Source organism: Prosopis cineraria, unplaced genomic scaffold (assembly GCF_029017545.1).
Source record: "Prosopis cineraria cultivar Desert tree isolate PC_DT_omini unplaced genomic scaffold, ASM2901754v1 PC94, whole genome shotgun sequence".
NCBI lineage: Eukaryota > Viridiplantae > Streptophyta > Magnoliopsida > Fabales > Fabaceae > Prosopis > Prosopis cineraria.
In genome coordinates this window covers 63,605-74,280 of record NW_026555421.1, presented here as the reverse complement: position 1 = coordinate 74,280, position 10,676 = coordinate 63,605, and the positions used below count along the sequence as shown (strand labels likewise).

At 30.7% G+C, this 10,676-nt stretch overlaps 1 long non-coding RNA gene across 2 annotated transcripts; it reads right to left on the bottom strand.

Annotated features, from left to right (window-relative positions):
- Positions 1–841: 841 nt before the first annotated feature.
- Positions 842–4,890, bottom strand: LOC129295351 (uncharacterized). 2 transcript variants are annotated; one of them, XR_008589561.1, is made up of 4 exons: positions 4,696–4,890; positions 4,490–4,562; positions 3,889–3,961; positions 842–991 (listed from the first exon to the last, which is right to left on the bottom strand). It is a non-coding gene; the product is annotated as an uncharacterized LOC129295351 (long non-coding RNA). The 2 variants fall into 2 exon arrangements; XR_008589560.1 differs by lacking the exon at positions 3,889–3,961.
- Positions 4,891–10,676: the final 5,786 nt, after the last annotated feature.

The following is a 10,676-nucleotide window of genomic DNA, read 5'->3' as shown; positions in this document are numbered from 1 at the left end:
CATAGCTCACATATTTGAATATAAATATATATATATATATATATAACAAAGGAAACTCCTAATATTTGAAACAATTGGATTCAATGAAAATGAAATCCTTAAAAATTGAAGTTAAGAAAATACATAATCCACAAATAAGTAGGAATAAAACAATTACAAACTACAATTATTAAGTTACAAGCTGTAGTAAAAGGAAATGATGGAATTATTTGCTTGCACCAAGTATGTAAAATCATATATAAAATTTGCAACCTAATGGCAATTGCATGGAAAACAAAAAGTGAAAGAGGATAACAAAAGGGACTCAATATATCAAATGCGACCAATGCATAAAAAATAAATATAATTTAAGACAGTACAATTTAAAAGAGAAAACAATGATCATCTTTAAAAATATATTAAAATAAATAGCCATCTATATCTCATTATAAACCTACACAATGACAAAGTAAATGTAAAGAGATATTAGTGATTAAGATACAAATGGAAGTGGAAAAAAGTTAAAAATTATAATGCCAATTCTACTTAAACTGATTTTATGGTTGGTCCGATGCCTTTTCTTAAGGCACATAAAAAATATGCTTCTTGTATAAGTTAAAGTATATTTCCTTCACAAGTAAATCAATCTATAAAATAATATATCAAAAGAAAACATGATGATTTGTTGTGTGTAAATACACAGGAAATTTTTTAAATTATATTAAAATATAGTAAGAAAAATAGCAACTTCATTTCATTTTATAATACATTCATAATTGAAAGTATGGTAACAACAATAGTATGAATAAAACATGCAAAGTTATATCCTAAAAAGAGAAAACAATATAATAGTCAGCTTTACATGTTATAAATCTTCAATACTTAATCTCTTTTTTATCAAAATATATAAACAATGTGTTTGTAACATTTATACTTGCTTTGCTCATCTAAATTTGTACCACAAGACCCTCCTTGCTTCTGACGTCTTCTTTTCTTAATAGGCATGATGAATCTGCAACGTCGTTGTTTTGTAAGAAAACAATCTCTTTCATGATGAAGCAGCTGTTGCCATTAATCAATCACAAACACAATAATATATATAGTGACTAAGCTTTTCATTTTTTATATACCTCGTGCACTATAATTTTCCACCCAAAAAAAAAAATAACAACGACAACACAAGAAGACAAGAAACTCAAACTTAAATGTTCAAACAATAATACAAGAACCTCAATGAGCAAATATGAGGTGTACAAATCGTGGGAAAAACCATCTTGAAGCCTCATAGGTGTTGAATTGGATTGATCTAGACATATAACATTTATACAAAAGAAGGCTTCATAAGCTTTGCATTCTTTCAAAGTAGCACAAAAAAACAAAAAAAGAGAGAGAGAAGAAGTTGAGTCCATAACGATTGAGAGGTTTGAACATATACAGAAATTCCTAATTGTAGTTGAGACCTATATAAAATATATAATACATAAGATCAAAGGAATTCTGAATCATTAATTAGGTGCCTCCTCGTGTGTTACTTTTGAAGTGCCTACAACCAAGCCAAGAAGTTAAGGTTCTAATGCTCAAAAAGTTATTAAGAAGGTTGCTCGTGAAGATCAGGGGTAAAAGAAAGATGAAGACTGTAACATACTAAGTTGCAAACACTAAAATTTTAGTGTTTAACAACGGTGATTTAGTTAAAATAAGTGATTTATAAATTAATAATATTTTTGGAACATTAATAAAGTTTTTAGACTTTTGAACAGCTTGAAAAATGAGCTGAAATGGCATGCGGGTTAATCAAACTCGGGCAGTTGGCCATATTGGCAAGTGGTGTTTGTTATGCCATGTATCGCGGCGTAAGGTGCATGGCCAATTTTTAGGTTAAATCAGACACAAGATTGCGTCTAATGTCAGAGGGAGAAAAGAAAGAAAATGTGAGGAGTGACAGAGAAAGAGCTTGTGGGTGCCAGGACTTGATTTTGGGAGCTATTTGGAGGCATTTTGGGCAAGATTCATCATTGGGTAAGCTTCATATATCTCTCCCTCCCCTATTATATGAAATTTCTAAGTGTTTTGAGTAATGTGGGACTTGATTTTGTGTTCCCTTAGGTTGTAACAAAACTCATTGCTTTAATTAAGATTTTGGAGAGTTAAATCAGACTTCTAAACCTTAATTTATGGATTTTATAATGATTCAAAATTTTTGGTTAGGGTTTGGACAAACCTGGAGTGAAATTTGAGAGTTTTGGAATAATGTGGGTAAAGATTTGAGCTTATTTAAGTATTTAGATAATAAATGGGATTAATGGAATGTGTTAGGAGAGTTGATGGTGTTAAAGTAAAATTTTAAATATAGTGGGTACCTCAAATTATGTTAAAAGGGGGTTAATTAGAATGAGAATTGATGATTTAATATTTAATCTTGTAGATTAACTATTAGTTGAGCTCATTAAGCTTGCGGACACTTGTGGAGCTAAGTTTTCACTATGATAACCCTTTTGTGTCACACCCTAGTATTAAGGGTATGACTAACACAGAATATGATATACACTTACATTCCATAAGCCTTAATTAATCAAGAATTAAACTAAATTATCGATATATGATTTATAAAGTTCATAAAGTACTACACATTTTATAAAAGTTTTGATAGAATCCCTCAATAATTAAGACCTTCCAAAGTTTTTATAGTGACAAAACCTGTTAGCCAAACCAAAAAGGAGCTTGGCTCCACACTAGTAGATTTATACTAACAAAATAAAATTAGGACCTAACTATGATATATGTGGAGTGCTAAATTTATAATTTTAGCATAATATATAATTACATCAACATGAATGGTCAAAGAGTGTTTCCACTATCCAAAAAACAATACTGCCCCTCGATGATCAACGGGAGGCACAGGGTCAGCTACAATATCTAAGACCAAAGAAATTTTTGGTGAGTAGCATCCTGATCGAGTTTATAAATTATAAATTAATAAATAAAATAAAAATGTGAAAATAGTAACTAATAATTTAATTTAAAAAATCAAGGAAATAATGAAACACTTGATTTAATTAACAATAAATGACAAGTTTGCTTGATGGTAAAATCGTGGAACCAACAACAATATTAGAACTAGATAAGTTTATAAAAAAATTTATAATATATATAAAATTTCAAGTATTGATGCAATTTTTTTAAAAAATGCCTTTAAAGAAATTAGTATAAAATGATAAGTTTTAAGCTCAATCTAGGAGGGCTTTATCAGAATGAATAACAAGCGTAGACAAACAGTTCACGAGGATAAGTAACATATCCAACGTGGCAAGAAGCCATGAAAAACAGGCACAAGCATAAAGCTCACAAATAACAGGCGTGAATTATATCCACGAAACTACATCCTCCATTCCATGTGTGTTGGTCAGCACATGGGGCTAGCATCTCCAATACCCTCTGTTAGCTAGGTGTACCATGGCATGTCAAGGGTTAACAGAACTGTCGTTAACATCCAATATTTTAAATTCAGTCTCCCTAATTAAAATCAAGCGTGTATGGAGCAAGAATAAAAATTTCAAAATTTTTCACTTTCAAATAAGTTGTTCAACAGTCGTTTTCCATTTCTTATATTCATCCTTCTATCCTCCATACACGAATTGTTATATTAAAAATTTTCATATCAAACATAGAATTTATTAGGTAAGTTATTTTTGAGACCTAATACCATTTGTCATATATCAACTTCAATCATTACTTGACAATAACATAAATCATAGGAAAAATCAAGAAATCATCATTTATAAATCAATTATTATAAAAAATAATTTGCAAGACTATTTATACCACCTATAAAAGAATAATATTAAACTTTAAATAAAGAAATTTTATAAACATTTTACTAGAGATTTATTCAAAATGCTACCCACTCACCTGAGAGTTTTCAATAATCTTATAGTTAGACTCCCTCAATTTCATGCTTACTTCAGTCATACTCCAATTTAACCTAGCATTTAAACCAATAACCTTTATGTCATTATGATTTTCCTTCTTCATATAAGCAAGTGAATTAATATTCAAACTCTTCAACAATTCTTTAAATTTTTCCATTAACTCCTCAAACTCTCGCTAAAGACTTCCATAAATTCTATCAAGTGATCAACAACACTTAGCAACATTTAGCCCCAATCATTAACACAACTCCTAATCCAAGCTTAACAAACTCTTACTCCCACCAATTTTTTCTTTCAAGTATTCCTACAAACAATATAAGAACATTCACAATTAACTAAATTATATCACAAGCATCAAGCAAAATCAACAATTTTCAATATCTAATTTCTTCACCATATTTTCAGCTCAACATAATAATAAATTACCCTCCAACAATAACCAAAACAACACCTAAGTCTTCCTACCAATGTCAAGACAAAACTATTAAAGAACGGAGCACCATCCTCGACCAGTGAAGGAAAAAGAATGATTCACGTAGCTATTGAAATCAAACGAGAAGAAGGAAGAATCAAAATTTTACCTCTACTAAAGTGCAGTGGAAGCTGTCACATTTCAGCTCATGGACCACCGAAGAAGAGAAGAATTCCACCCAGCTATTCTTTGAAGAGGGTGGGAAGCAAAAATCATTAACCAAAAAATGAAAAGACTTAAGCTTATAATACACACATACACGAACGTTTAGTAGTTGAGAAGGAAGGATGATGAAGTCAAAATTCACACACTCACCAACAATAGCCTCAAAACAAAGAAGGAAAGGAAATGAGCTGCAATATTTCTCCTTTACTATGGCATATGGATGAGAGTGGAAAAGGAACAGACGAATGACAGTGAGGAGAAGAGAAAGAATAAAGAAGAACAACTAGGAGGAGAGAAGGAATGAAGAACGATGGCGAGGAGGAGAGAAGGCTGAGAACGCGTGAAGATTTTGAAATTTCTCGATGCTCTGGAGCTTAAATCACAGAGGATAGAAGAAATATCTAAGGATTATGAATTGGGGAATATTACTAAAAAGAGCATAAGGAAAATTACAATAGAGAGCACAATAAATATTACAAAAAGGGCACAATTTTTTTTATAAATTAAAACAAAATAAAACTAAAATTTTACTTAGTAGAATTTGAACTCTAGGCCTTTAAGGAAATTAGTAGCATAATTTTTACTAAACTATCACTCTTCAGTTGCTATAAAACTAGTTTAAATACATACCAATTGAAAGAACCTTTTTCTTTTTTTTCCTTCTTTTCTTTCTTTCTTTCTTTCTTTCTCTTCCTTTTTTTTTGGAGTCATTAAATTTTGTGACAAAAGAATTGAGGCAATTGAATTGTCTAAACTCTCCATTTACGTGTTTGGATGGTTGTGTTGCAATTGTGAAAGCTACTATTGCTTTAGACTAGTATAGTATTAGTATGAAAAATGATTATGCTTTAGAAACTGAAAAATGATTATGTTTTAAAAACTTTATGTGAAGTGGGATGAATAACTATGTTTTGCACAATTGTGGTTTCGATGGTTTTATGCTAGATCCTATGTTTATATATGTCTACTTGTGAAATTGTATGATTTATGATGGAAATGATTATTCAAGTGTAAATTCATATGTTTATGGCTATGTGTGGAAATGTTAAGCATATGTTTTGCATGATCATTGTGAGAGGATAGGAATTCATTCTAGTATTACTATTCAGGAACATTGTTTTGAAATTCATATGGTACACCGGTACTGTGGAGGCCACGGTACACAATTCTATATTTGTTTGGAAGTTCTAGTACTATTTGAGATAAATTGAGTATACGACACCTCGGGTATTCATGGAAAGGGAGAATTTATTATCCATAGCAGGTGAAGGTGCTTTTGGCCAGAGCTACCTCCTATGATTGGTAAACTTGAGCCTATCCAGTCACATGAATCTAATTCTATCGAATTGTTAGCCCACAAATTCAGTTAGAGAAAATAAGTCCATAAGGCAGTATGTTGATCATGCATATCTCTAATGTATAGCCATGTGTGTATGTGTAACATGATATGTATGGAATATGTATATTAAATTCCACTTCACTTACTCACTAATTGTTCTCACACATGAGTATTTTGTTTAAATTATTTAGTTATTGAGTTCTCAACTCATCTCATAGTTACATTTTACAGATAAAGGCTCTGATAAAAGTAAGGGGAAGGAAGGGGCTATCAAGTCCTGAAGAGCTTTAATTTGTATAACTTTTCTCTTTTTTAGTAAGTAACAAATTTGTATTGATTATGCTAATTTAGGATCATATGCCATTTTGTAGTCACTTACATGAGATTTTGTGTAAATGTGTGTATCTCAGCCTAAAATGATGTTTCTGTGTTGAATGGGATGTAAGGGGTCGAGATATTAGTGCACATGATGTTTTTGTATTGTCTATGTATTGGAATGGCCAAAATGATGTTTATTGTGAATTGTTGTCACCCTTTGAATTCATTATAGAATTAGGGTTTTGGAGGCTAATTTATGTTAGATTATTTTGGATATTGTATAAATGTTCTATTGATTGTTTGTAGTCTATTTGAGTTAGTTCAAGTGGTTCTAAAGTTATTGGCACTATGTTTGTGAGTTTAGATACCCTTATAGTTGTTGTGAAAGGAAAATGTACCATTTTGTGTTCGAGTGTCTAACTTTTAAATGGTTCAGTGTTTGGGTGTGAGATCGATACCAATAGCTAAGTGGCTCAAAGAGCTACATGTGAACACTTGAATCGCTCAAATTAAATATTGAATGGTAAATTGACACACTCTGAAAGTTGGTCATGAAGTGTTATCATCACAGCAAAGGGACGTGGTCCCTCTGTGCCATGTCATGGTGGGTGATGCTTGTGTTGTAGTAAATGGAGCAATTTTTGAAATTTTTAAGATTGTTCCTTTGATGCTTTTAAGGGTTGTAATTAATGTTTATGCTTTTGTTACCATAATTAATTTATTTTCAATTATAGTTTGAGCTCAAACATCTTTTAAAAAGAATTTCTTAAGATCCCAATCTTTTAAACTAATTTTATAAACCCTTGTATTATGATAACCTTATTTAAGGAATTTAATTAATTTTAGTTATCATAAAGGTGTGTTATGTCTCATGTTTTGTGTATTTAGTAATGTCAAGGAAGACATTACAAAGAGGCAGGCTTTAAGGCACAACTATTTTTAAGGGAGTTGTGAAGATTGCTAAATCTTATGAGGAAACTATTAAGATATTGAGGTAGGTACATCTTTAAAAAAATTGGTCGAAGATCAAAGTAAGATGCCTTCACCTCCCCTTACTCCTACTCATTTTGGCACTCACCTAGCCTTGAGTACAAGTACACCAACTTAATTGCAAAAGAGTTATCCGATAGAGCCAAGTGATACATCTTAGTCTACATGACCTCTTCTTGTGTGATTGTGCATAAACCACTACTTGAAGGACTTGAGCAATATAAGAAAGATCATCATCCTCCTTCATGGATGGAGAATCCTTAGCCTTTCACAATGCTTGCCTCATCAAGTGAAATTACATTTTTGAGTCCTCAAGTGTAAAGTACTCTATCATGGGCAAAGATGGAAGCTATAGCTCAAGCAATTGGACCTATTGAGTAGTAAGCAACTTCTTGAGTTTTTCACTCTAGTCACTCTAACTCCACATTCCCAAATTGATGAGAAAAAGAGGGAGAATGATGTAAATTTAACTATTGAGTCCATTTGTTGCATTTGAAAAATGCGACGTGGATGGGACGCAAGAGCAGAGGTTCCGACCTTTAGGGCAAAAACCGGCTGAATGGAAGTTGCCACTAAAATTTTAAGAAAAATCTTGAAAAACTGTTTAAAAAAGAAGAAGGATGGACTGCAAAATTAAAAAATAGGTTTGGAAGTTGATTGAGTATGGAGAAGGTGTTAAGCACCCCACAACACCCGAATGGTTACTTGAAATTTGTTGTGCTATATTAATATAGTTTTAAAGTTATTTTAACTATTCCTTTTTTATTCATGCATTTGATATAAAAATGATAAGAATTAAGTGAAAAATATTTATTTATTTACAAGGGAGGACTTGACTCAAAATTAAACTCTAAGGCCTATGTATCCTGTGATAAGGATTAAAGTTCACATAATTTGGGATTAAAAATTGTTGGTGAAAATATTTTTTTTAAAGAAAAATTAATTAGAAATAATTTACCATTTTGCAAATAAAATAATTTCTAAAATTTTGATATGTGTGTTTTAAAATACAAAAAGTAATTTAATTTTAATTATTTTCTCAATTTTTAAATTTTTGGAATAAAGAAAAGAAAAGAGTTTAAAAATATTTTTTTATGTTTTATGATTAAAAATTTAACTGTTATACCTGCATAACCTTATTAGTTCATACGGTAATGAAATTATTCTAAATATCTGTGAAGATTCCAAAATCTCACACAATAAAAGAATTTAGCAACCTAATTTATTTATTTATGTTCTTATGTATATTTTTAAGTATTAATAATAATTTTTTAAGCATGTATGTACATATACACTTTTTCAAAAAAAATTAATTATCATGCCTGCAAAGCCTTATTAACTTATATGGTAATATGATTATCTTAAATATCTACAGAAATTCTAAAATCTCACACGATAAAAAAATTAAATTTATTTAAATATATTTTTTATTAATTTACTAGATTTATTATGTATGTATATAATTTACATATTTCTTTAAAAACTTATAATTGGTAAATATGTTATATCTACAGAGTCTTATTAACTCATACAATAATACGATTATCTTAGAAGTCTATGAAGATTTAAAAACCTCACGTGACTAAAAGATATAATTGGTAAATGTGATTACAATTTAAATACATTAATTTAATTAATTAATTTTTCTAAATTATGTATTATATCATTATTTACAAAAATCATTTATTTATTATAGAAATTGAGAATAATGACATTTATGAGGATTTATTATCCCATACAATAATGTGATTAATTTAAGTCTCTATAAAGATTCTTGAAATCTCACATGAGACTTAAATAAATTATTAATTTAGATTATGAAAAGGGAGTTAGTTTTAATGATAGTCATTTTAATATACACAAATTGAATCTTCATATTTGCGAAATCTTATTAATTTAAATGGTAAATGATCATTTTAAATGCCTATGGAGATTTTAAATTTCTCTTGTAATATTGGTTATTTAAGAATATCCCTGTCTTGTTGTCTCATCTAAAAATTATTGTATTTCACCCTACAAATGAACTCTAAAAATGATAATTTAAAGTTTTATACATCAAATTACACATGTGGAGAGATATGGATGTAAAATTAAGCTCAAGAATGCCTCTGTATAGGAAAAAAGAAAAAATCACCAAGTAAGCTATAAAAATTGACATGTGGTTTATTAACCAACTCTCAAAAACCAATGTAATCAAATAAGTAAATGAGATCTAAAATCCTAAGAATTTTGTCTCAAACAACAGTAAAAGTGTTATAGATGCAAAATTTCATATTAAAGTCACTTCTGTGTCAACATATAAGAATATATGAATCAAGCTGTAACAATCTAATAAAGGAAAACTTTTCATGAACAATATGTAAAAACCAGCATATTTGACTGTATAAACGGGTTCCAAAAATAATGAAAATTTTAGAGATTAAACTAAACAGGAGAAAGAATATCTATGCAAAATATCAGGCAAATACTATGTAAGTACATATAGAAGACAACAATAGTAACAGCCTAAACAATGAACATGAAATTAGAGGAGTGGATAAGCTCAAAGTCATTACTTATAAGTTGTTAAATGAATGACAGCCTAGGCATGCTTCGCCTGTGTCCTGTGAGCTGAACCATCTTCTCTTTAACCGCCTCTCTAATAAAGTCAGCCTCTAAGTTCAATTTTTCTAGTGTAAATACAACCTATGCATACTTGTTCTGCATAATACTTCTCCTTCCTCATGTCTTTCTAGACTAAAAACTCCTTAGTCTTCATGCCATTGAACTCCTTAATCTTGCTGTGCTTCACATGAGCAGTCCTCAGGGGCGTATGAAACCAACTTCCCTCTTTTTTTAGCTCACTCGATCCTCTCTTGCTCCAACCTCTTCCTCAGTTCCCTCTCGTTCTCTATTCAGCTACCACTACTCTCCCACTCTTAGTTTCCCTCTTGTTCTTCATTTTGCTGCCACTGCTCTCCCACTCTCAATCTCTTTTCTTTCTCCCGTTCTATTTTTTAAATCTCCTCCTTCTCTCAAACTCTTGATCCTTTCAGATCTCCTAAAAAATCTCTTAATCTCTTCTATTCATCTTCTGCATTTCTAACTACTCTCTCGCTCAAAGCCTCTTCTCTGTTCTCTCTTATTCTCGGTCTCTTCCCCACTTCCTTGTCTCTCTCTTGCTTCAGCCTCCAGAACCCAACTATCTCATTCTCGGTTTTCTCTCGTCTGTTCCCTTTTTCTTTCAGTCCTTCATCCCTTTTCTAAAAGCAAAAGCAAGGAATAGTTTCTTTTCTTGCGTGTGAGGAGAGAGTTTATGTGGTTCACCCTTCTCACTTTGCTCTGCTGTGTTCTCTCACTTTTTTCTTCTTTTTTTCTACAACATGCATGCTTGCATCTCTGGCTCTGTTTTTTGCCTTTTCTCTTCATGCATGCATTTCTTTTTCAAAGGTAAAGCTTCGTGCGTGCATCTATATTTTTGTTATGTCTGTTGCTGTTGCTAACC